Source organism: Macaca thibetana, chromosome 7 (genome assembly GCF_024542745.1).
Source record: "Macaca thibetana thibetana isolate TM-01 chromosome 7, ASM2454274v1, whole genome shotgun sequence".
Lineage (NCBI taxonomy): Eukaryota > Metazoa > Chordata > Mammalia > Primates > Cercopithecidae > Macaca > Macaca thibetana.
This window is the reverse complement of record NC_065584.1, coordinates 147,311,437-147,339,160: the sequence shown is the minus strand read 5'-3', so window position 1 is coordinate 147,339,160 and position 27,724 is coordinate 147,311,437. Positions and strand designations below refer to the sequence as shown.

General features: G+C 43.8%; 1 pseudogene; it reads right to left on the bottom strand.

Moving 5' to 3' along the window:
- LOC126959299 (Y-box-binding protein 1-like) overlaps nucleotides 1-27,724 on the bottom strand; it is a 90,504-nt pseudogene that overhangs the window by 5,745 nt on the left and 57,035 nt on the right.

Below are 27,724 nucleotides of genomic sequence, written 5' to 3'. Positions count from 1 at the left end.
TGGTGGGGCGGGGAGGTGCCACACACTTTTATATGACCAGATCTTGTGAGGACTCACTATCACGAGGACAGTACCAAGAGGATGGTGCTAAACCATTCCTGAGAAACCAATACGATCACCTCCCACCAGGCCCCACCTCCAAAACTGGGAATCACATTTCAACATGAGATTTAGGCGGGGACAAATATTCAGACTATATTACAGTGGCAGTGAGGATAGAGCGGGAGGGGGCCAGGATCAAAAACTCTTTTAGGAAGTAGGACTTATAGCAGAATAACCAAGGGGTTAAGGATGAGACAGGAGGCTGGGATGAGTCCCTGGATGGGTGCCTGGGTGACCTAAAGAACACAGAAGATGAGGTTCCAGGGCTGGGGGAGACATGATGAATTCAGCATGGGGCATGGGGAATTTGAAGAGTCTGTTGGAGCCATCTCATAGGTATTTGGATCTGAGTCAGGCACCCAGAAAAGTGGTCTGTGGTGTTTATATAAACTGAGGAGTCCATGAGAGGCAGATGATATTTGAAGCCATGGTAGTCGCTGAGATGACCCAGGAAGAGGGGCAGAAGCAGAAGGAAAAAAAGCAGAGAGCCTCCCAGCATTAAAAGGGGCTGGTAAAGATGTCCTCAAGGAAGACTGAGGAGGAGTGGCCAGGGTGTTATGAGAAGAGCAGGAGAGATTATGGTATAAGATGGGCTTCTCAGAGTTCAACATATACAAATTGCCTGGGGATTTTGTGAAAATGCAGATTCTGGCTCAGTTGGTCTGGGATAGAGCACAAGATTCTGCACTTCCATAAGGCTCCAGGTGATGTTGATGCTACTGGTCTGTAGATCACATGTTGAGTAGCAGAGATGTAGGAGAAATCATGGGAGAGACTTTTCAGGAGGATAAAGTAGTTGGCTATGACAGGCATGCAATGCTTGCCTGTCTAAGGTAGGAGCAGAGAATGAGGAGTACTGAGCTGTTTGGGATTGAGAAATTCCAGGGCAAAAAGACCCTGCTCCTAGTGACCAGGATTACTTTGGCCAGGTAGTGCCATGAGACTGAGCTGCATTCTTGGATTTTGAAGCACATGCTTGCTCCTCTCACCTTTGGTAGAAGGTTCATGTCTCTTGGGACCCTCAGGCAGAGCAGGTGTGTCCCCTCCACCATGTAAGTAGGGCCAGGGCTGTTTGAGCCGACCTCTGATAAATAAACCTGGATGGGCTCTCTAGACTCTCCTTATCCTGTTGATGAGTCAGCACTAATGTTTTAAGCTGCCTTCTGCATGGCATGGTCCTGCAGACACCTGACTCATGGGCTTCCTTAGCTGTTGCACATGTCAGCTAGAGGTACCTTTGGAAGGCAACAGTGTGAGTTCCTCTTCCATGACAACCCCACTTCTGAGAAGGACCCAGGATGCCAGGCTGGAGAGGGAGTTCTCCACTCCAACCTTCTCTGGCTTCCTCCAAGGGCACATACCTCAATGAGACACTTGAAGTGCTCCACAATTTGGACCTTATTCTTAACTCCTACATCTTCCTTAGGCCTCTGTTCCATTCTTCTGGCTCTCTTCTCCTCCAGCCCCAACAATCTACATCTGCTTCCTAGAAGACACCTTGAAATACTGTGCCTTCTTTCTCCACTCTCATATCTGCCAACATTTCAGGGTCCAGCTCAAATTCTACCTCCTCAGGAAGCCTTCCCAGATTTCCCTGTCAGAATGAATCTCTCCTAGCAATAGGACCCACCATTTGCGTTTCTGTTTTAGCATTTCCCACAAGCTGCTTTTGTTCATCGACTGGCTATACACATTTCTTTGCCAACCAGTTTATGAGCTTCTGGGAGCTGAAGGCCCTGCCATGTTCATCTGTGTCTGGGGATGCTGCATTTGGTTGTTTAGGTTGGACACTGCACAAGAGTACCCAGCTGAGGGGGAGCTGGTGGGAGCTGATGTAGCCTGACCTCTGCTCCCTGGCAAGGGTCCGGGTTGGCCCAGAGAGAGAGGTGACTTTTTCTATTTCACACAAAGGTGCTGTACAGGGTAGAAGGAGGCTGGTCTGTATCCCTCTCAGTCCGTGATTGTTTTGCTTTGTAGGTGACAGGGGCTTCATGATTGTTGTTGGAGTTGATGCTTTCCTGAGCTGAACAGCAAATAGAAACACTTTTATTCCGTTGATAATCAGAAGCCCTCTCACTCCCTCTCCTACTTCTGTCTCTCTGGACCCTCAAGCGATCTACTTTGTTATTCTGGAGAGGCCGTGCTTCTCTGAAAGGGTTTTTAAAATGCTGTCCAGATCCTGACACCTATCTGGAAAGATCTCAGTGCCTCCCTCCCAGACAGCCTCTCTCTGTCCTCAGGCGGGATCTCATAGCTGGGCTCCATCTCTGGGTGGCTGGTAGAAGACTATTATCCGAATCGTATGAGAACTGTGTGTAGCTGAGTAGATAATTGTACATATTTCCCCCCCACAAAGTGAAACTGTCCATTTTCCTATTTCCACCCAGTCTGGCCCTGGGTGTTGCCATGGATCCCCACCCTTTGCCCAGCTCACATGGGGAAATCTTGTTAATAAGAAATTTCCTTTGGGGGTATCTTGAGGCCACTTGGACCCCATGTCCAAAAGTCATTACAGGGAGAGAGAAAAGGGGAGTTCGCCCACACGTGCCCTCTTGCCTGCTGCCATGGAAGACGTGACTTTGCTCCTCCTTGGCCTTCTGCCATGATTGTGAGGACTCTCCAGCCATGTGGAACTGTGAGTCCATTGAACCTCTTTCCTTTATAAGTTACCCAATCTTGCGTATGTCATTATTAGCAGAGAGAGAGCAGACTAATACAGAGAGAATGAAGGAAGGTGGGGGAGACAATGGAGGCAAGCTGGCCTTTCTGCCTGAGGCCTGACTGCCTCTGAGGCTGTGAGACACCTGAGAGAGCTGTTCCTGAAAGCCCATTTATCAGAGGTCCTCAGGGGGGCTTGGCCTTCCAGCCTCCTGCCCTTCGGACTTTATCTTTGCTGCCTCCTCAGACACTTCCTGGGCTCCTCATCTCTGCGTGTCCCGGTGGTCACCTTACTTCTTGAAAGTCTCTGCTCTCCTGGTTCCCACAATATTGCATACTCTGGGGTCTTCTGCATCCATTCCCACCCAGGTATCCATGTCTCCTGTCCCACTGCCCACCCACTGAATGTTGGGGGACCTCTGCTCTCACACTGCGGGCTTCCCTGGCTGGCCAGTGGTGTGGTGTGTGGCCTCAGAGCTCTTCTATGCCTTGACCACTATGTGAGTACACACTTGTAAATTATTTTTAAAATAAAAATGGTATCCTATCTGCAATGGCTGTGTTTTGTTTTGTTTTGTTTTTTTTCTGAGACAGAGTCTTGCTCTGTCACCCAGTCTGGAGTGCAGTGGTGCCATCTTGGCTCACTGCAGGCTTCGCCTCCTGGGTTCATGCCATTCTTCTGCCTCAGCCTCCCGAGTAGCTGGGACTAGATGGAGTCTCGCTCTGTTGCCCAGGCTGGAGTATTGCGGCACAATCTCGGCTCACTGCAACCTCCACCTCCCAGGTTCAAGCAATTCTGCCTTAGCCTCCTGAGTAGCTGGGACTACAGGCACACACTGCCACGCCTGGCTAATTTTTTGTATTTTAGTAGAGACAGGGTTTCACTGTTGTGGCCCAGGCTGGTCTTGAACTCCTGAGCTTAACAATCTGCCTGCCTCGGCCCCCCAAAGTGCTAGGATCACAGGCGTGAACCACCACACCCAGCCGGTGTTCTTGATTTCAAAGGGTAGCATCACCGTCCCCTAGTACCCAAAGCAGAATTCTAGAATTACCCTTGATTCTTCCTAACCCTCACACTTTCCAATTTAACCTCCTAAATAGTTCTGGAATCGTCCTGCTTCTCTATTTCAATTACCTTTACCTACTTAACATCTCTCACCTGGATCATTATAATCATTTTCCTAATTGGTCTTACTATCTCCTGGTTGGTTTCTTTTCAATTAATCCTCTATACTGTTAAAAATATGTGCTCTTATTGAGATAGAGTTCATATAAGATTCACCATATTAACCATTTTAAAATTTACAATTCAGTAATGTTTAGTGTATTTACAATGATGTATGATTATTATCACTATCTAACCCCAGAAAATTATGCCAGTGCTTTTTGAACTGTTAGCCTTGATTTATTGGTAGTTTGTGAAATCAGTTTAGTAGTTTGCAACCACAACCAATATGCGTTTCTTCTTTTTTTTTTTTTTTTTTTTTGAGACTGAGTCTCTCTCTGTTGCCCAGGCTGGAGTGCAGTGGTGTGATCTCAGCTCACTGCAACTTCCACCTCCCAGGTTCAAGCAATTCTCATGCCTCAGCCTCCTGAGTAGCTGGGATTACAGGCATGCGCCACTGTACCTAGACCACTATATGTTTTTAAAAATGAAGTAGCTGTAGTATAGCTAGACCAGCATAGCATAGGCTAGGATAGAATAGCATAGCATAGACTAGGATAGACTAGAATAGCATAGCATAGAGTAAAATAGCATAGCATAGACTAGGATAGACTAGAATAGCATACTGTAGACTAGGATAGACTAGCATAGCATAGACTAGACTAGGATAGACTAGCATAGCATAGACTAGACTAGGATAGACTAGGATAGAATAGAAGAGTAGAGTAGAATAGAATACAAAACACTGCAAACAGTGAAAAGTGAAACTACTGTTTCATGAAACTTTTATTTCAGTTAGACTTCTATGTGTGTTCATGGTCATAGTTTAAATGAATGTATTACTGTGGGTCATGATGAAAAAGGTGGAGAATAGCCATTGTGAGTCTACACTATTCAGCTAGAGTGATTTTAATTTGTAAATCTGAGTATGTCCCCCACCTAATGCCTATCAGTGGTTCCCTAGCTTGGTCACTCATTAATTAGGAAATATCTGGTGAGAGTCTGTTGCGTGCTAGTCACTGTTCTAGGTGCTGGGGACAGAGCGGTAAACAAGGCAGACAAAAATACCTGCCCTTGTCAAGTTTATATTCTAGTTGGGTGAATATAATATAGAAATAAACAAGAAAAGCATATACATCAGAAAATTATATAGTATGTTGAGGTGGTACATGCTGTGAAAGAAAACTACTGAAAAGGGTCAGGAGCTTCAGGAGTGTGGAATGAGGACCGGAGGGTGCCGCATGGTGGTCTGGGCAGCCTCATGGAGAAGTAACACTTCGAGAAGACTTGAAGGGGGTGAGGGAGTGAGCCGTGAAGGTATCTGGGAAAGGCACATTTAGGGCAGAGGGAACTGTGGCGCCAAGGGCCTGGGCAGGAGCTGCCTGGGTGGTTTGAGGGAGAGGGAGAACGTGGTGAGAGGGTACAGGCGGGTGGACATGGGAAGGAGATAAGATCAGACAGGCACCTGGAAGCCAAGCTATGTTGGGTCTGTGGGCCGTTGTAAAGACACTGCAGGGGAAACTGAAGTAAAACCTGCAGAGCTTTGAGTAGAGGAGTGATATGCTCTGGGCTACATTTGAAAATATAGGGTTCAATCCTCTTAAACAGGTCCGAGGCCCTTTATATTTGGTTCTAAAATATAAAGATCCAGACTCATTTCTTGCCATTTCTATCAGCAACACCAAAATGTTCACAGTTTTTCCGTGATATTTCCCCCTTCTGGGACTCTGCCTGGATGGCTGTGCCTCCCGTCCCTCTCTTTGGCCTGGCTCACCTCTACTCATCCTTTAGCAACCAGCTCAGACACCACCTCCTATTACAACCTCTCCCCCTAGGCTGGGAGACGTACCTCCCACTCAGCCTGCTAGCACCTTCTGTCTCTCCATCAGTAATGTACTTCATTGTACTCGAACTCACGTGTCTGTGTTCTTTCAAATTCTTGATTCCTGGGAGGTTCAGGAACTTGCTTTTTGCATCTTTTTACCCCCATTCCCTATGATAGTGGTGCACATAGGGCATGCATGCAATACACAAATGGTTGTTGAATGATCTGTGGCTGATGAGGATTCCACAAGGTCTGAATCAAGTTTCCAAGGCCACACAGCACAGTGCTCCCCATGCCCTGCCCGGTGCTCCTTCCGCCATACCACGAGACTCCTTTCCCAGGGTGCTCTGAGGCTTTCCTTATGGGGAGGGGTGTGATTCCCCATTGTCCCTGGAAGAATTTAATTTAATAGATGAGACAAAAACCGCGTGGCGGGAGGGGTGGAGGTGGGGAAGATGCTCAGAGAGGCGGCAGCCTGCTTAAGGTTACACTGTGCTCATTGAACTTGGGAGTCCACTTGCAGCGTCTGGCTCTGCACCGAGGTAAATGTACATGGATACTCCACTGGGCCCAGCTGTATCTCTTCTCCATGGAAGATCCCCTTTCACCCAAAGCGCTTCATCAATATTACAACCAGAGAAGGGGGGCCAGCCTGGGCTTTCCTGTGGCCTATGGTGCAGATTGGGGCTTTGACATAATTTGGGAGCAAACTTGGGGACCCCTTCAGGCATCTGAGGGCATCCTGCCCTGGGCCGGCTTACCAAAGCTTGGAGGTTAGGAAGGAGGACAGGCAGACTCTCCCTGTACGTTTCCTGATCCTGTAATGAGAAAGGCTCACAGATATACACAAGGCCAGGCCACTGTTGAAAATGAAATACACCATTTCCCTGCCTAATAAAACTGGTAGCTTTCCTTTCTTTCTCCTCTGTCTTCCTGTAGGCGACCAAGCATCAAACTTTCTGTATACAGTGTAAAGTGCTTCTTCCAATAACCTTTGCAGCCTAGATTTACAGTTTGTCCTTCCCAGGTCTGTTTCCTTATAAATATTCCAAGGTGAGGCTGCCAGAGGGTGATTTATTTACAAGAGGTATCACTTCTTGCAGCTGTGCCTGGTGTCCAAGTAAATGGCTGACTCCAGCTCTCACCAAACTCAGCCTTGTTATCTATTTTAGATGAGACCAGGGTGATTCACTCTCTCTCTAGTTTCAATTCTCACTGAGCTAAAACGATTTCTGCTTTAAAACTGTCCAGAATGTGGGGGGGAAAACAAACAAACAAACAAAAAACAAGCCTTGTTATTCAGATAGAGACAGTCAGATGGAGAGGGAGACAGAGACTACTCGTCTTATCTGAATGCTGTCACGGAGAAAGCACACCCTGACACCACAGCCTGGAGCCTCCTCAAAGCTTCCCACCCAAAGAGGAAGCCCTACAAAAGAAATGGAGGAGAACCCCCTGTACCCTGCCAGCTCTGTCTTACTAAAGGGATGTATCATTCAATACCTTTCCAGGCTTCCCCATTCCCTCCCAATAGTTCTAAAGCTCTTGGGGGCCAAGGACTCCTTTGAGATTTCCCAGAAAAATATGCATGTCCACATATGCCTAGGATTTCAGGAGGGTGCAGGGGAGTGAAGGGAAGCAGGTGCTGCGGGGGCCAGAGGGGAAGCATCTTAGGGGGTTGCAGGGTTGGAGAACAGGCTGTGTGGACAGGGCCAGGGCTAGGACCCTGGGTTGGATGTGGCTACGGGGAGGATATGAGAGGGCATTTTAGGCAGGAGCGAGGCTAAAGGTAGAGGAGCTGAGATGCAGCTGGCTTGCCTGCAGAGCCGCAGTGAAGGGAACAGAGCTAATGCTTGTTGACCACCTATTGTGTCCCAGCCACTATGATATGTGCTAAAGGGCTGTAAACAGGCGTGCTCCCTTGCCTGAAGGAACGCAGAGTCTAGCAGGCCAGGCAGCCAAGGACTGGGGCAGCATTAACCATGATATGGTCAGAATGAGCTGCAGTCCCTCTCAGCAGGGAGTAAAGCCCTGAGGCTGCAGATGGGAGTCGGTGACCCCTGACAGTCTTCATCACTGGGGCAGGCCCCGACGGCAGGGATGGGACAGGCCAGGCCTTTTGATGTGTCCTTGGCTGCCCCTCTCCATTTAGGGGCTGGACGCTGGGCTCAAATGGGCAACGTTCCAGGGCTTTCAGTGGTCCAGAGATCCCAGCTGGTTCCAGCTCCTCAGAGCAGACATAAAGCGGGTCATTTCTTGCTTTCTGGCATGGTGACTCAGCTGACAAAAATAACTCACGCTAGCAACAGCTCTTTCTGCATCTTATGGGCTGGGAACGGGTACTAGGAAGGATAAAAACTGCTAAGCAGTGAAACAGGACTCCTCCATCTGACTCAGCCACGGAGACACATAGAGAGACAGACACAGAGCGACAGCAAGAGACAGACAGAGACAGAAGCGGAGACAGAGACATAGAAAGACAGAGTCAGACACCCCCACAGATGTGTTCTGAGAAACTGGGGCTTCTTCTCACACTGAAGCCAAGGCACTCCTCATTTCTAGACTCAGCAGCTGGGGAAGTCACAGGGCTCAACTACCAGGGAAAACAGTTTACAGGTCCCAGGACTTAGAACGCTTTCCCAGGTCCACAGAGCACAAGGTTGTGCGACCCCCTGCAAATGGACTTCTCCCAAAGCCAGTTCCTGTGGCAGCTCCCAACTCTTGCAGGCTCCTGCAGCCCCGTTTGCTCGGCTTGAGTGTGGTCTCTGCATTCTGCTCCCAGGAGCCTTTTGTTTTGGTCCCTGGGCACAGGGTCTGAATGTGTACCTAGGATAACTTACCACATGCCCCTTTCCAAAGACTGCCTTGTTCTGTGAGTTGGAATTCACTGATGAGGAGGGATGCCATCTGTCTTTCCCACTTACCCACATCCAGTCCACCCACCAAAGCTCATTTCATCCCCCTTCTTTCATTTACAGTCAGACAAGGAAGTTCACATTTTCAAATGGGTCTGGTGCCGTGCTGGGTGTAGACAACATCCTTTCCCTCCACCTAGACAATAATCCAAGACAGGTATTATTTAACACACGAGCAAACTGAACTTAAAGAGAACAAATGAGGCCAGGCATGATGGCTCACACCTGCAATCCCAGCACTTTGGGAGGTTGAGGAGGGCGCAGCAGATCGCTTGAGCTCAGGAGTTCGAGACCAGCCTGGCCAATATGGCAAAAAATACAAAAAATTATCTGGGCGTGGTAGCACATGCCTGTAGTCCCAGCTACTTGGGAGGCTGAGGTGGGAGGATTGCTTGAGCCTGGGAGGTGGAGGTTGCAGTGAGCCGAGATCGCACCACTGCGCTCCAGCCTGGGTGACAGAGTGAGACCTTGTCTCAAACACAGCAACAAAGAGGATTAATGATTTGCCCAAGACTGCACCACTGGTTAGAGTGGAGCTGGAATTTGGGCCCAATGCGGTGTTGTACCACATCCCATGGGATGCCTCCTGTGGTATCATACTGCATCCCATGCCTGTGGCTGCCATTGGACCCCATCCCTGCCTGTGTGCCTCTCAGAGTTTGACATGCTCTCGGAGCCTGGACAACTCATCTGAAAATGAAAATTTTATCATTGGAAGGTCTCTTGTCCTATATAATTGGGACTAGTAGTTGGTTGGTTAACCAAAGAATTTGATCAAGGTGAGAAATCATAAAATACGACACATATAACCTCTTTTGGTGTGGATCAAAGGCCTTTTCTCAAAGAACCTGGTGATGAAAATTCTACTTTTCTGTCTTGCGTAAGCTACACTAATAATTTCCAGTGTGTTTTCATAAAGAAGAGAGAATCCAACATACTCTTGAAGCAATTTGAGTGCGGAATCCTTCTAGATTTATACAAACTTGCTCTTGTTTTTTTACAGTTATCTCGTCCACACCTCATTGAACAAGTTTCTTAGTGATTCACTTTTATCAAGTCTTTCCTAAAGCAATGTGTTTGACATAAAAAGCAACAATGTCTTTTGTTCCACACTCTTCTTTTTTGGTTTATGTTCCTTTTGGTTAAATTACATAATCATGGTGTCAAGTATAAGTGGTATGGCATAAATAGATTTGGGAACATGAATAACTGATTCTCGGTGAATGTTCTACTCATTTGGAGAGCAGAAGTGTGGAGGCGTGTTATAGATAAGCTGCTAGCTGGGATCATCAACTGCTGTGTTTGGGGCAGAGAATGGAAGCTGGTTAACCTGGCCAGTCATGGGGAATGCGGTTAAGAGGCTCTGCACAGGACCTGATGGAAGGGTTGGGGTGAGAGCCAATGGAGATACCAGGTGAAAGGATTGAGTAAAGTGGTATCTGTATATAAGCCATCTTCATGATTTTGAAGCCTTCCCTGATGCTGCAGCCCACATGGTCCTCTCCTCCCATGAACCTTCTTCCCCGAGGAACATTAGAGAGCCCCCAACCAGCAGCCAGGAGACCCAGATCTAATCCCAGCTCTGCCACTTCCTACCTCTGTGACTTTGGGCAAAAGACTTAGTCTTATCAGCCAGGTTTTCTTCTCTGTACACTGAAGGAATTGGGTAAAATTGTCTTGAAAGTCTCTTCTGGCCCTGTTCTGAGCATCCCAGGGCCAGGTTTCTTACTAACTCCACTCTTCTCTTTGGGGTTCTCAGTCACCCCCAGGGTTCTAGAACACTCCCTATCTGATATGGTTTGGCTGTGTCCCCACCCAAATCTCATTTTGAATTCTAGCTCCCATAATTCCCATGTGTCATGAGAGGGACCCAGTGGGAGGTAATTGAATCATGGGGGTGGGTTTTCCTGTGCTGTTCCCGTGATAGTGAATAAGTCTCACGAGATCTGATGGTTTTATAAATGGGAGTTCCCCTGCACACGCTCTCTTTGCCTGCCACCATGTAAGTTGTGACTTGGCTCCTCATTCACCTTCTGCCATGATTGTGAGGCCTCCCCATCCCATGTGGAACTATGAGTCAACTAAACCTCTTTGCTTTATAAATTACCCAGTCTTGGGCATGTCCTTATTAGCAGTGTGATAACAGTCTAATACACCATCCCAAACCGTATCAACAGCCTCACCTGTGTGCTGTGGTGAGTGGCAGGAGAGCACCCTGTTTCCACCTGTTACCTGGTGCCCTACAAGTGGGATGGCCTGACCTCTCGTGGATGACCAGGTGAGAGTTTTTAGACCCACCAAATACCAAACCATATTATCAAACAAAGATTATTAAACTGTGACTTTGGAGCAAAATGGACCTTTTATAAGAATATAGTATATGATAAAGGAAGCATCACAAAACAGTGGGAAAGGATATAATATTTGGTATTGGAAAAGTTGGATAATAGTTTGGGGACAAAAAAATTTAGGCCCACATCTCAAACTATACATTAAAATAAATGAGGGGTTATTTTTAGATGCAAGATTGCTACAGAAAAAACACAAGAGAAAATATAACTGAATGTTATTAAAGCCTTGGAGAGCAATGCCTTTGAAAGTCTAGAGGCAATAGAAAATTCACAAAGGAAAAGAGAAATCAATTTCATTTTGTAAAAATACATAAAATCAATTTGTAAAATAAATAGGCAAATGAGAGAAACAGATAAAACATGAGAGGTTTATATGTTTATTAAAAACTCATGTACATCAGTAAGAAAATCATTAATAATTTATAATAAACAAATGGGCTGAATACATAGGTAAGTTACAAATGAGGAAATTCAACTGGTATAGAAAAAACCCAAACCTTTCTAGTAGTTAAATGAATGGACATTAAAATAAGAATTAAGAATCCACTAAATGAAGCAGAACATTAAAAAACTTGGCAGATCTAGTGCTGCTGAGGATAGGGCAAAATTGCTAGATGGGAATATAAATCCCAGCCCCTTGGAAACCAATTTTACTACCCAAAATTTTAAAATTGCCTTGCTCCCTTTGACTCAACTTCTAGAAAAGCATCCTAAGAAGATACTAAATATGGATAAAGTTATTTTTAATGAAGATGTTCATTGCATAATTTTATGAAACATATGTTACAAATGAGGGAAGAGTTAAGTATTGTGAAGTATACTGACCCAATTAACTATTTTGCAGACATTAAAAGAAACAAGAGGCTGGGCACGGTGGCTCATGGCTGTAATCCCAGCACATTGGGAGGCTGAGGTGGGTGGATCACCTGGGGTTGGGAGTTCAAGACCAACCTGACCAACATGGAGAAACTCTATCTCTACTAAAAATACAAAATTAGCCAGGTGTGGTGGCACATGCCTGTAATCCCAGCTACTGGGGAGACCAAGGCAGGAGAATCACTTGAACCTGGGAGGTGGAGGTTGCAGTGAGCCAAGATCATGCCATTGCATTCCAGCCTGGGCAATAAGAGCGAAACTCCATCTCAAAAAAAAAAAAAAAAAAGAAAAGAAAAAAGAAAAAGAAACAAGACTACAGCAAGGTAGAAAATTAAGTTTACAAAAAAAAAAAAAAGAAAATTATGTTTACATAGCCAGTCAGTTAATCTCTCTAAGTTTCAGGTCTCTCATTAATAAGGTGTAGATAATAATAATACTACCTTCCTCATCCGATTGTTTTGTGGACTAAATGAGATAATATGTGGTATGTGTTTAGCCCAGCACTTTGGCTATGGTAAACATGCAGTAAATGTTAGTTAATGTTATTGTTTTTGTGATTGTCAAATACAGTTAATACAAATGGAATATGGAAAAAATGATAATAGCTGTGTTAGGGTGTTGGGATTATAGGTGATAATATATCACCTTTTTCTTTTCCAAACTTTATTATTGATATGTTTTGTTTATAATCTTAACAGCTTTATAGAGGTATACTGGACATATAAAATTTACCTACTTTAAGTGTACAATTCAGTAGTGTTTAATATATTGACAGAGTTATACAATCATCACCACAATCCACCACCCTAAAAAGATCCCTCATGCTTGTGGGTAGTCACTCCCCAGCCCAGGCAACAACGAATCTGCTTTCTGCCTCTATAGATTTACCATTTCTGGATGTTTCATATAAATAGAATTATAGGATATGTGATCTTTTGTGTCTGGCTTATTTTGGTTTATAATTTTTAGGAGTTCAAAAACATAGTTTGCCACAGTCATTGTAAAACAAAAACAAAACAAAAATACAACAAAAAGCAACTTCTTAGCATGATTTGCATTTTTAACCAACCTACTGGCATTAGCCACGGTCCTGCCAGGAAACAGGTGGCTCACTCATAAAGGATAACGGGCGAGTTTAACGAAGGGACTATTTACAGAGAGGTCAGGTGAGAGGAGCCAGGGGTTCAGTGAGAAACAGTCCCTGCCCCTGGCCCTAAAGAGACCAAAGGGAAGAGTAGTGTTGCTGGGGCCTGGAGAGGGTTGTACCATGAAGGAGAGGCTGCCTGGAGGGAGCCATGGCCTGGCAGAGAAGGCAGCCATGGCCAAGACTGTGACTGGGCAGGATAGAGCTGGGGACTGTTGAGAATAAACACCCCACCCTCACTCTCTGTCCTCCATCCGAGCTGCTGCTGGCACTTGAGGCACTGAACCTAACTGGAAGGCAGCTGCCCAGGAACCCTGGTGCTGCCGCCCACAGAAGTCAGCCTCCAGGGCCAGAGCAGGGCAGAGAAAGGCCGAGAGCAGGTCTAGAGGGGCCAACGGAGGCAAGTTAGCAAACCACTTTTCCCAGCGTGCCACCCGCCCTCTCTAACCTCCTACATTGTGCACTTAATCACCCAGAAGTACTCGGGATCCTTTAAATGTGCCAGGAACAGTGACATCCTCTTGCCTGTTTCCATGCTGGCACCCGAGCCTAGAATGCTCTTTCTGCCTTCCTGCCTTCGACCCTGGCTCAGGCACCTCCAGGGGTGGGGAAGGGGATTCTCACCTGTGGGATCCCACCATAGGCGTTTCGTTCTGCCAGAGCATCAGCACACTTGGCTGTAATTATTTGCTGGCATGACTATTCTCTACACAAAGCCACATTTCCCTGGAGGGGAATGGCTGTTTTATACATGGTGCCTGGAATAATGCCTGTCATATGGTAGGTGCCCAATAAATATTTCTTAAATCGAACAACGTCCTCTATTTTGTGTTTCTCCCACCCCTACCGTCTACTGGTTTAGAGAATTTATTTTAGTATGCTGCTGGGTGATGAACAATTTCAAATGTGAGAGTTTCTCTCTGAGATAAGTAAATTCCTCTGATTTTAGAAAGATGCGAACAACCTAATAACGGTGGAAAGAACAGGTGTGACTGTCTCTTTTGAACAGATGTGATGCGATTTCCTTACAGTTGTAAGTGGTTTCCATTGTCTCGCTATTTTCTCTATGGTATTTCTCCCACATAAAGTCAACCTCGCTAACCTTTTTGCTCAGCTCTGAATGGGACTTGTCATTTCTGGTTAGGGAGACATTAACCACCCTTCAGACAAAGAGCGAAATGAAGTGAACCCGGGGCACACACCCACAATACAGCTAAGGGGAACTCAGGCGAGAAAAGAAACCTTGCTTTTGAAATTACCAGACCGTTCTCCCACTTAGCTAGTTCTCAAACTCATGCAAGAATCTTCAAGGGAAAGAAAAAAAACTCAGTGATTTTCATACTCAGGCACCCTCCCGGCTGAAGTAGATACTTCTATGTGCAGCCTTGAGGCCAATGGCATTTCCTGACTGGCTGCCACAGTGAACATTCTGTCAGGGGCGTTGTGCTCCAAATATTGTCCCTGGCAGAGTGTCTCTGGGCTGACACCCAGTTTTCCTGCCTGACAGGCCGGAGGATGCTTGGGAGGCCACAGAATTGGGATGAGTGCCACAAAGCAGGCTGGAGAAATTCTAGTTGCTGGGCCTAGGGGCAAAGTTAGTTCTCTGGAGAAAGGAGAGAGGATGGTGTTTGGGAGGGTGACTACTGGTTCCCTAGAAAAATACAAAATGACTATAATGTCACCCAGATTACCATGAAAATGTCCCTTTCAGGAATAATTCAGAGAGGCAGACTGGTATAGTGAGAAGATGATCCTTTGAGAAGACCCATGTTGAGGCCGGGCGCGGTGGCTCATGCCTGTAATCCCAGCACTTTGGGAGGCCGAGGTGGGTGGATCACTTGAGGTCAGGAGTTCGAGACCAGCCTGGCCAACATGGCAAACCCCCGTCTCTACTAAAAATACAAAAATTAGCCAGGTGTGGTGGCACATGCCTGTAATCGTAGCCACTTGGGAGGCTGAGGCACAAGAATCACTTGAGCCTGGGAGGTGGAGGTTGCAGTGAGTGGGGATTGTGCCACTGCACTCCAGCCTGGGTGACACCCGGTCTCCAAAAAAAAAAAAAAAAAAAAAAAAAGGCCCTGGCTCTGGTCACTTATTGCCTGGGGACTTGAGGAATGAGGATTCTTAGGAATCTATTTAAAAATAATATTCTATTAGCTTCTTAATGTAGTCCACAGGGCACAGCTTTTGGATCATACAGACCTGAGTTTGAACGCAGGTCCTTGTCATTTACTATGTGTGTGGATCATTTTTCTTTTGCATAGAACTTTTAGCTGGGCACAAAGCCGCCACGCTAAATGCTCCATTTTCCAGCCTATCTTAAAGCTAGGTATGACCATGTGACTAAGCTGTGGAATTGTGAGTGGGAATGTGCAGCTTCCTCCTTTGCCCTGACAGTGAGAGAAGGTGTCCTGCCCTCCCTTCAGGCTTTTCCTGTTGTCTGGAATGCAGACTTGGTGGGGAAGCCATCTTAGATCATGCCAAGTGTCCCAGGTGACTGGCAGAGCAAACACAATTCATCCCTGGATTTTTTGCAATTTCGATCCAAGCCTTAAAAAGTTCTACAAATAAAATTCTAAGGCACGTATGCTCACTGTAAAGGTATACAGACTTGGAAAAAACTATTTGCAGATGACATATGTGACAAAGAATTTGTATCCAGAATACGCAAAGAACTCTTACCACTTATTAATAAAAATATAAACAATTTAAAAATAGGCAAAAGGGTGGGCATGGTGGCTCACACTTGTAATCCCAGAACTTTTGGTGGCTGAGGTCGATCACTTGAGGCCAGGAGTTCAAGACCAGCCTGGTCAACATAGTGAGACCCCCCACCCCAGTCTCTTAAAAAAAATACAAAAATTAGTGGATACGGTGGTGCCTGCTTGTAGTCCTGGCTACTCAGGAGGCTGAGGTAGGAGGATCATTTGAGCCCAGGAGGTCAAGGCTGCAGTGAGCTATGATCATTCCACTGCACTCCAGCCTGGGTGACAGAGTGAGATCCTGTCTCTAAAAATAAAATAGGCAAAAGATTTGAATAGACATTTCACCAAAGAAGATATTCAAATGGCTAATAAGCACATGAAAAGATGCTCAAAAGTATTAAGGAAACACAAAGTAAAACCACAATGAGATACCATTTCACACCCACCACAACAATCAAAGACAGACAAGAACTTTGGGCCAGGATGTGGAGAAATCAAAATTCTTCAACATTCCTACTGGGTAGGAAGCTACTTTGGAAAACAGTTAGGCAGTTTCTTAAAAAGTCAAACAAATACTTGACACATGACACAACTTTACACCCTGTAGTATCTACCCAAGAGAAATAAAAACCTATGTCCATAAAAAGACTTGTATAATGTTCACAGCATCAGTGACTGAAAAGTAGAAGCAACTCAACTGCCCATGAGTTAGCAAATGGATACAATGAGATAGAGTCATACAGCAGAGTACTAAATGGAACGCTAAATGAAAGAAGTCAGACATAAAAGCCACATATACTCTGGTTTTTTTTGAAATGTCCAGGAAAGGCAAATGTCCAGGAGAGACTAAGGTTGCCTGGGCTTGCAAGCAAGGATGGGGATTAATTTGAAATGGGTACAAGAGATATTATTGATATGTTATACAAGCTGTAAAACTGGATTATGGTAATGGTGACATAACTTGATAAGCTTACTAAAAATCATTGAATCACATGTTTCAAATGGGTGAATTTTATGATATATATACTTTATACCTCAGTAAAGTTAAAAGGCATAGAATTTTACACCAATAAAACTTTCAGGAACGGGAGCAAAATAAAAGATTTTCAGAAAAACAAAAATCAAGAGAGATCACCGTAACTACATTTTCTATTAAAGGAGCTTCTCAAGGGCATGTTTTAGAAGAAAAATAATGTCAAAAGGAAGGTTGGAGGTATTAGAAGAAATGACCACCAAACAATCTAGGAAAGAAGGAAATGTATTAACCCAATTTGCAAAAGCCTACAGCAAGCATTAATCTAATCGCAAGATGTCAGATGGTTTCTCTTTACAAACAAGTTCAAGCTAGGATGTGTTTCATCATCAGTTCTCTTCAATTTTGTCCAGGCCAGTAGCAAAACAAGAAGAGGAAATAGAATAAGGATCAGAAAGGAGGAAATAAAACTGTCATGGTCTGCAAATTGTATGATTATCTTCTCAGAAAAACCAGAAGAATTTATGAATACATTATTAGAATTGATGAGATTTTAGCAAAGTTAATAAAAAATTAATACACTAAGTTCAACTGTATTTCCACAATCAGTTTGAAAGTATAACTGAAACAATATTTATAAGAAAAACAAAGTGCAAAATACTTATGTGTGTACCTACCCAAATATGTGCGAAACTCTTCATGGATAGTTGCAACACTTTACTGAAAGGCATTAAAGAAAATGCAGATAAATTAAACCTAAATCATATTCTTGGATAGGAAGATTCACTATTGTAAAGATGTCAATTCTCCACAAAGCAGTTTAATACAGTTTCAATAAAATCCTAAGAAGATTATTTGTGAAACTTGAAAGTTTTATTCTAGAATTTTAAGAATTTATTGAAGATTTTAAAAAAGCCAAGAATAGCCAAGATACTCTTGAAGAAGAACACAATCTTGGAAATCATCCTGCCATATAGCAATATTTAGTATTAATATAATTAAAATAGTACCATGTTAAAGCAGGGATGGATAAATAGATCAATGGAATAGAATGGAGAGATCAGAAACAAACCTACACAGATGGAGAAACTTGATTTTTGTGAGAAAAGGCATAGCACATCAGTGGGGAAAGGGATGGACTATTCAAAAAAATGATACTAGAATAATTGGTTATCCATTTGGGAGAAAATAAACTGAATCTCCACCTCACATCGTGCATAAAATCTATTTCGTTGATTAAACACAAAAAAATGCAAGCCAAATTTATACATGTGACACCAACTTGCATAAAAACTACACACACATACATCCTCAACACACGTAAGAGTGCATGAAGAAACTGGTAAAAACTGAATAAGTTCTGATAGCAATGTTTACCAATGTCAATTTGCAGGTTTTTATATTGTACTACAATCATTTAAGATATTGCTATTAGGGAAAACTGGGGGTAGAATTTGCAATTTTTTGTGAGTCTATAATTATTTCAGAAGTAAAAGTTAAAGTGAAAGGAAAAACATAAACGTACTTAGAAGGCAATATAAAATATTTTATGACTTCAAGGTAGAGAAAACTTTCTTGGCCTAGACACAAGATGCAGGAGTCCTAAAGAAAAAGATTAATAAATATATACTATGTTAGAAACTTCTTGAAATGACACCATAAATAGGATGAAAATGCAAGAGAAGACATGTGGCATATGTAATCACCAAATAATGTCCAGAATACAAAAATAACTATGAAGCACTGAGAAAAAGAAAACCCAATAGAAAAATAGGTTAAACAGACATTTTCACAGAAGAAATCCAAACAGCCCAGAAGCATAAGGAAAAAAAGCATACACAACCAAACCACTCAACCTAATGAGTGATCAGGGATGTATTAAATAAAACTCAACAAAATACCATTTTGCATTCAACAGATGAGCAAAAGTTTAAAAATCAGACAGTATCAGATGTAGACAAAGATGTAGAGCAATAGGAATTCACATATACTGAGGATGGAAATATAAAATTTATATATCTGCTATGGAAAAGTGTTTGGCAATAGCTACCAATGCCAATCATACAAAACTGCATGACCCAGCGGTTCCAATCCTGGGTCTAGAGAAACTCACGCACATGTGCACCAGAATACGTGAAGAAGAATGTTCCCGGCAGCATTATTCCAGATAGGCAAAAACCGGACACAATACAAATGTCCATCAAGAGTTGATTAGATACACTTTAGTATACTTATATGATGGGATATTATACAACAATTAAAAAGAACAAGCCATAGCTCTACAAAACAAAATGAGTGACTGTCACAAACATAAGTTTGAATGAAAGATGTTAGGTGCTAAGAAATACTAGCGGATGACTCCATTACTAGAACAGGTGAAATTAAGCTATATTCCTTAGGGATTATATATATATATGGTAAAACAAAGGCAGGAAAGTGGTTACCACTGAGGTGGTGGAGTGAGATTTGCTTTCGATGAGGGAGAAGTAGACAAGGGACTTCTGGGGAACTGGCAACTAATCTCAATGTAGACCTCGGTTATGGTTTTATTGGTGTCCATTTAATAATTATGTTCATTTGTATGCATGGTGTATAGACTTTTCTATATGGATATGTCCCAATGTAAGAGGAAAAAACTACCCCACCTTTCATCACAGCATTTATCGTCAGATGATAATTGCGCATTGAACTATCAGTTAATTCCATTACAATGCAAGATACAGGAGAGCAGGAGCTGTGACTCATGGCATGCTCACAGCCTTGCTGAGCATTCAGTGGGTGCTCAATGAGGGAATAGTAAACTGATACTATTTACAGTTAAGCCTGGGCTTATGAAAGGCATCTGATTTTGTAGCCCAGGAATGGCAGAGCAGGACTCAACCAGTTCCCCTCCCCTGTGTGTGGGGACTGTGACCAGAAAGAAGCCAAGAACTGAGCAGAGACCGAGGATGGACACATCCTGTTAAATCTGCTGGGCCTTGCCTCGACAAATTACATTAGACAACTCTGTGGTAGGAGATTACAGCTCAGCTGGATGACAGCCTCCTGATCGAGCTACTCTACCACTTACCGCCTTCGACATAACATTCTTCAGCGATGGTCTTTGGCAAGAGCCTTCACGGAAATGTGCCTGCCTGGAGCCAGCTCCTGTCTGGAGAGGTTCCTGTAGAATCTTTAAATGATGACATCAGTCTGCATATGCCCCAGCATCAGGCTGCTCACCCAGCTGCCTGGAGATAGTAGCATCTTTTCTTTTCTACATGGGCCCTGGGGACAGAGATAAGGAGGAGAAAGTTCAGGGGTTAGGCAGTCCATCATTGCACAGGCAAGTTGTGGTCTAGGTGGTCCAGACAAAAGTCTGTATTTCCGCCTTCCTGCCTCCACAGGCTTGCAGTCTGGCCTCTGACTAAGCCTGGGGCAAATTAACCCAGTCATGGGTTAAGCCATGAAGAAAGGTGCCAGGAAGTTGGGGCACATACATGAGATGTATTAAGTCTCGGGGGTATACACTTGGTCTTCATTCATTCCTTCAATAAGTGTGTGTGGAGCGCTTATATGGGCAGATGCTGCAGCAGGCACCAGGGATACTGTCCAGCAGGGGACTGTCACACCAGCTTTTCAGATTAGACTGTGTGGATGTTGTTCAAGAAGGAACAGATAGGGTAGAATTGATCAGCAGTCTCCAGATATGGGTTCCAGAGGATTCCCCTTAAGGATGGAAGGCAGTAGTATTAGGACCAAGGAAAGGAAGCACCTGGTCACATTGCCAAATTTCTCTATGGCAAGTACTGGAACAGGTTGGAGAATGTAAATGTTTACAACATACATTTTTAAATGAGCACACCATAAAGGGAGACACAGATGTGTAGGGAAAGACTCCAGACATTTGAAGCGACAGCAGGAAGGGCGATTGTTCTTCCCAGAGAGCTGTGCTTGGTCCTGCTGCTAGAGACAGCATGCTTGGCTGTAAAAACCTCAGTGTGCCCATCTCCGTGGCCCACAGCATTTATGGAGCACCCCCTAGACCCAAGCTCTGTGGTTGAGTGGTAGAATCCAGACTGAGTTACTCAGCAGTATAGTTCAGCGGGCCCGTGCGGTGATGTGCCTCTATAAAGCACAGTGTCCTTTTTTTTCCTCAGAGTTCATCTGGGCACCTTTTAAAATTTGATCACTCCTGCTAATGACCACAAAACATTCACCGGTTGTGTGAGGAGCATGTGTGTTACTTGTATAAATGTTGACACTGAGAGGTGACAGGCAAGTGTGGAGCTGTGTATAAGAATCAGATACATTTCTGATCATTTATGTAGTTAACCTTCTTGAATTTAAACTTAGAATTCCTACTTTGTGTAGTGTTTTTTTTTTTAAACTTTGTGTAATGTTTTGTGTGAAACACAGGCATTTCTGACTGTATATTTACTTAAAGAATTTTATGCATTCTGAGCTCTTATTTGTTTAATCATGGATTTGAAAGTTTTAAGAAATACAGAAATAGTTCAACTATCAGTAGGAGCTTTGAGAAATCACAGAAGAAACATTAGTTAACCATTACAGGAGAAAGCAGATAGACTGCAAGACAGATTTAAACTCTATGATAAAGAGGATAGACAGCTGGGTGTGGTGGCTCACACCTATAATCCCAGTAATTTTGGAGGCCAAAGCAGGAGGATCACTTGAGGCCAAGAGTTCAAAACCAGGCTGGGAAACATAGTGAGACTCCATCTCTTAAAAAAAAAAAAAAATTTAATTAACCAGGTATGGTGGTGTGCACCTCTAGTCCCATCTACTTGGGAGGCTGAGGCGGGAGGATCACTTGAGCCCAGGAGGTCGAGGCTGCAGTAAGCTATGATTGTGCTACTGTACTCCATCCTGGATGTCTCAGGAAAAAAAAATAAAAAGAACATGGACAAAGAACTTTGAAAAAAAAAACCTCATTGGAATTGAAAAGCCTGAAATGCTACAGACCTTAAAAAAAAAAAAAAAAAAGGAAAAGAAAAAAAAGTAATACCAGCTGCAAACCTTGAACAAGCTGCAAGCAGTATGGAAAACTTTAACACAGGATGTTCCTGTTATGATAGCGAGCCCTGCACTGGAGTGTGTAGTGAAAAAAGAGTTTGGACTAAATCACAGAAGATTTAAAAGCCAGGGGGATATTGTCAGACCTGGGGTTTTATAAGTAACCATGGTAGCACTGTAATGTGGGTTTAGAGAAGAGCGAGGCTGGAGTGAAGGAGGCCAGGCTGGAGAAGATGCCAACAGCCCAGGGAGAGAGGATGAGTCTGCTCTAAGGCAGGGCAATCAGGATGAGGAGAATGGCCAGTTTGAGAAGCCTGTGAAGGGTAGAGACAACAGACCTTGGTGGCAGGTAGTTGATGGAGAAGGAGAGCCCAATAGGACCATGATTCTAGAGAGGGTGAGCCCAGGCCAGTAGAGGGGCTCAGGCTGAGGGCAGGCATGGATCCAATGGTGGGCATGTTGGGATCCTTGTGGAAATGTCAAAGGGACCACTCAGAGAGAAAGCTTAAGGCAAGAAGGAGCATTTAGGAGAGGGCAGAAGAAGACAAAGGCAGTAGGCGAGGCTGTGAGAGGTAAGTTAGCCTGGTAAGGTTATTTCTTATCATCGTAGCAGTGAAAACAATTCCCCTTGACTGGGTGCCTCCAGTGTCCTAAGGTCTTTGCCTCTGGTACTTCTTTTTCTTGCCTCTTCCCTGCATTATTGAACTTCCTGGGTCCCTTCCCACATTGCCCTGGAGTTGACCGTGGACTCCTGGTTCTGGTGGGGAGATGAGTTCTGGAGCTTCTTCCTTTACTGCCCACGTGGGCCAGAGCCAGAAGCGATTCTTGGCTCAAGGCAGGTAGACAGAAGTGAATGACCGGAATGATCCTCGGACCTTACCCTGCTGCCTTTAACAATTCAGCTCTAAATTCACACCCCATGACCTATGGGAACCTATAGTTTCCAACGCACAGGAGCAGTCAACCTGAGGGGTTATTTCCCATAAGATTCCTCTGCTAAAATAGCACCTTGTGATTCTCTTGTTCAAACAAAAGCACAGCTGGGAAACAAAGATGCACTTGGGAAGACATTTGCACATTTGCCTGGAATGTGGTGTCAGAACTCAAGACCAGGCTCTTAATGGAATAAAGTTGGGATAATTCTCATGAACTATTGAAGACAGAGCAGTCTTGAGGGGAAGAGCACATCCTGAGGGCTCAGACTGTGGCTGTGGGTGTGGTGTGGATTCAATATCAGAATCTGGAGAAATGTTTGCCAGTGCCTCTGTGCCAGGTGCTGTGCTAGGCCCTGAGAACGGGAGACAGTCTGGCTGTGCTTCCCTTTCTGTTTGCTCCAAGGAGAGGGAAGGTAGACGCTTAGAGTTTGTCAAGGGAAGTGTAGTCCATCTTAGAGAAGTCCTACGTAGATAGTCAGTGGGCGAATCCATTATAGTGAAATAAAATAGCAAAAAAGAACACCATATGAAAGAAATTTGGATGGCAACTTAAGATCCTCAATTTTTATATACCTCAAAGACAGGAATATCTAGAAAGACTTTTGTTTTACAGTAATAAAGGGCAAATCAGAAGCTTCCTTTCTGTTTGGGATTGAGGGACAACCTGTATTAAATACTGCAGTAAAGCCAAAAAAAAAAAGATAATGCAAAATATATTTCATTGAACTAAAGCATTTGTGTTTCTTTTAATTTTGCTTAAGTTGATATGCATTTAAGTCTTGTTTAAAATTGTGTATTTTTATATAATGTAAAAATTTGCAATTGTTTATTCTCTGCTATTTTGATATTTTAAAATTATTTTTCTACAAAAGCATAATGGAGTAGGGTCTTTAAATTATTTATCCATGCCTCAGGGAAGCATGTCTGTGAGATTTTAAGATTAGACATAGGCTCTATTATTCAGCTGGTAGAGGGTTATCTAGATGACAGGAATAAGAAAATCTCTATGATAACACATATGCATAAAAATGATTATCAAAATATTGTATATAATAGCAGTAAACTAAAAACAAGCTAAATGTCCAACAAAGAATTGAACAAATTTATCATGGGTATAACCATACAAAGTATTTCTACATTGCCATTAAAACATGATCATGTAGAGTATATTCTAGGGATTTAGGGGTGAGTTTGGGTGTAAGAGTTCTAGGCAATAGAAAATCCCTAGGCTAATGGGTATTAAAACAATAGCTTTATTACTAACCAGGCAAGCACCAACCGTTCCCTGTGCAGGGCTGTCTTTGTTCATTTGGGCTACTATGACAAAATACCATAGACTGAGCAGTTTATAAACAATGGAAATTTATGCCTCACATTTCTGAAGGCTGGGAAGTCTAAGATCAAGGTGCCAACAAATTCTGTGTCTGATAAAGTTATGCTTCCTCATAAATGGTGATTTTCTCACTATAACCTCACAAGGTAAAAGATTCAAGGGTCTCTCTGGGGTCTCTTCGTTAAGGGCATTAATCCCATTCCTGAAGGCTCTGCCCTCGTGGCCTAGTCACCTCCTAATAAGGTCTTATCTCCTAACACCATCACCTTGGAGGCTAAGATTTGAACATATAAATTTTTGGGGGGACACAAATAGTCCATTGCAAGGACTGTTTTGAATCAGCTTCCTGGGAGAACAGAACTTGGAGTTGAAGCCAAAGCAGAGCCTGCTACTCCTCTGGGATCAAGACCTGAGGACCTGGCTACTGGGAGAGCTGGGCCTACAGAATGGACTCTGAGTCCAGTACCCCAGCTGGCTTCCTGGACTACCAGCCTGTCTCACTTGCCTAATTACTGTGGATGAGAGAATAAAAGAGGCAGTTCTGGGCCTTCCCCTGGGTGAATTTACCCCATGGAGACAGGAAGTCAAAGAGAGGTCATGTAAGCCTGCCCCACAGGCTGACCTTTAACACTTTAAACCCTGTCCACAGCAAAATATGGCCTAAGTATCAGCCTTACTAGCTCATAGCTACTTCAGTACGCCTGAAAAGAGTAGCTGAGTATGGAGATAAAAAACCAAGTGGGGCTTAGCCTGTGAGGGTTCTTGGCTGTGCCCAGGGAATTCAAGGGTGAGCTGGTGGTCACAGAAAACAGCTTTAAGCAGCAGTGTTACAGCTCTGGCAGTGTCAGAGCTCTGTGCCCGCTCCTGCAGAGCAAGGCTACCCCATAGGCAGTGTGCTAAGAGTGGCAGCTCAGGGCAGTTTTGCAGTCATGTTTAGACCTACTTTTAATTACATGTAAATTAAGTGGCATTTATGCAAAAATTTCTAGGGAAAGGCTAGTAACCTTTGGGTTGTTGGGTCATTGCCATGGAAAGGCACAATAATTCCCAGGTGTTGCCATGGCAGCAGTAAACTGACATGGTGCACTGGTGGGTGTGTCTTACAGAAAGCAGCTTCTGCCCTTTCCTGGTTTTAGGTAGTCCTCAATTTGGTCCAGTGTCTGAACCCTGCCTCTGGAGTTGAGTCCCACCTCCTACCTCTCTTACAACATTCCCAAGGGGGAGAGGAGTGGCAGTCCCCTCTTCTTTGGGCTGCAGCAGGAATATGGAAAGAGTGAGGACAGTGTCTCTCCCCTCCCATATATGCTTATTTGTTAGGTTTTGAAGGGAAGGCAAGGGTTAAAGACACACACACACACACACACACACACACACACACACACACAGAGAGAGAGAGAGAGAGAGAAAGGGGGTGGCTCGACAGCAAATGCAGGCTTTATGTCCAGCATAAAATCTACGGAAGTGGGGGACCAGCCTAATGCCAGAGCCCACCGCTGCTTACAGGCTGGTGCGGTTTCTAGGTGTGGGCAGGAAGGGTCTGGGCAGTATGGCTCGCTGCCCAGCAGGATATTGATAAGATGGTCCCATGTTGAGGCGATTCTGGCCCTTGTTCCTGAGGAATGTGGTGCCCCTTGCTCCTGCATATGATAAGAGTCAGGCTGTTTCTTCCGTTGGGCCTTTGTCTACCTGTGGTCAGGTGGCTAGGCAGGATGTTCCTCACAGCCCAAACTCCAGAGAAATGCTTCACTTTGACCAAGGTCTGCAAAATGGCAGGCAGCTTACAAAATGGTACAGTTTGGACTAACACTTAATAAATTGAGAAAAATGTGATATGTGAATATGATATTTACATTTTCATATGCAAAATATATTTTAAATATACTTTATATTTTTAATATACTTTATAATTTTCTTCTACCATTAACATTCATTACTTTTGTACTCAAAATACAAATAAAAAATACTAACATTAGGGGAAGCTGTGTGAAAGTTGTACTGGAACTCTCTGCATATATTTGCAACTATTGTTCAATTTTTAAATTATTTCAAAATGTAAAAGTTTAAAATATGCTAGCCTTGAAAACACTATAAGATGGTGGAAAAAACACGCCACAAACATCTTTAGGTCAACTGGGTTTATGTATCCTTTCTGTCCCAGCCAGGATGAAGTAGCAGTGACTGAATTTACTTTCCCACATGAAACAACTAAACAACTGGGTCAAGTGTATGAAATAATGGTTTTCAAGACATTAGACAACAGGCAATGAAGGTTGGAGATCCCTACAGTTACCCCAGCTTGCTGCATGGAGAGTTTCCAGAACGTGGCATCGGGACAGGGAACCCAGGCAGAGTCTCGGTGGGCTCCCTGAGTTGAGGAGATGGAGTTGGGATTCAAGGATGCCGAGGTGTCTAGATTTGACAGGGCGGGGCACCAGAGAGGAGAAAGCTTTACAGAGAGGAAATTCCAGAGACCAGCAGCGTAGTCAGCTGCCTACTGACCAGCGTATTCATATGAAGACACTACCCAAGGCCGGAAAACCACCCTAAAGGATTAGAAGGAACAATCCTTGAAGACCACACAGAGCTGAAAATAGAGCCTGTTTCCACAGCCAGACTGGAAAATTCAGAGAACACTGGGTAGAATACATAGGAAGGCTCTGCCTCAGCAATGGGGAATAATTAACCCTAGGTGGAGTCTTGTTCCAGATATACTGAATAAATCACAAAAGCAAGATCCAAAAGCATCAAGTTGTCCCAGAGTAAAGCTCCGAAAGATTTATAGGAATACAAAAATATCCAACACCCGACAATATCTGGCACCCAATAAAAAATTATCAGGCAGGCAAAGAAGTGGGAAAATAGGACCCACACCAAGGAGATCAATCAATCAATTGAAACTGACCCAGAACTGACACAGGTGTTACAGTTAGCAGAGAAGGACATTAAAACAGTTCTTATAACTGTGTTTCATGAATTCAAGAAACTAAAGACTGAACAGGTGAAGTGGCAACATGGAAGATATATAAAAATCTGAAAGCAAACATCTAGAGATGAGCACTACAGTATCTCAGGTTAGAATAATGGAAGATAAAACACCGTAGAAGAAAGATTAGAGAACTTGAAGACATGGAAATAGAAACCAGACAGAGAGAAAAAAACATTTGAAAATGAAAAGCATCCATGAGCTGTGAGACTATAAGCAGCCTAATATAAGTAACAGGATTCTTTGAAGGAGAACGGGAGAAGATTGGGAAACAAAAAATTATTTGAAGGAATAATGGCCAAAATGTTTCAAATTTGATGAACACTGTAAACCCACATATCCAAGAAGCCCAATAAACTGTAAGCATGGGATATATGGAGAAAGCTACACTGCAGCACACCATCATCATATTGCTCAAAACCAGGAGTAAAGAGAAGCTCCTAAAAGCAGACAGAGAAAGAAGGCAAGTTACATACGGAGGAACAAAGATAAGAATGACTGCTGTTATTTATGTATTTATCTATTTTGAGGAAACCTAACAAGAATGGAATAACATCTTTAAAGGACTGGAAGGTGGGAACCCAGTCAACCTAGAAGTCTATACCTGGCAAAAATATTTTTCACCTGAAAGTAAAATAAAAATTTTCAGACATACAAAATCTTCTAGACTTCATCACCAGCAGAACCAAAGTAGGAGAAATGTTTAAGGGGCTGGGCGCAGTGGCTCATGCCTGTAATCTCAG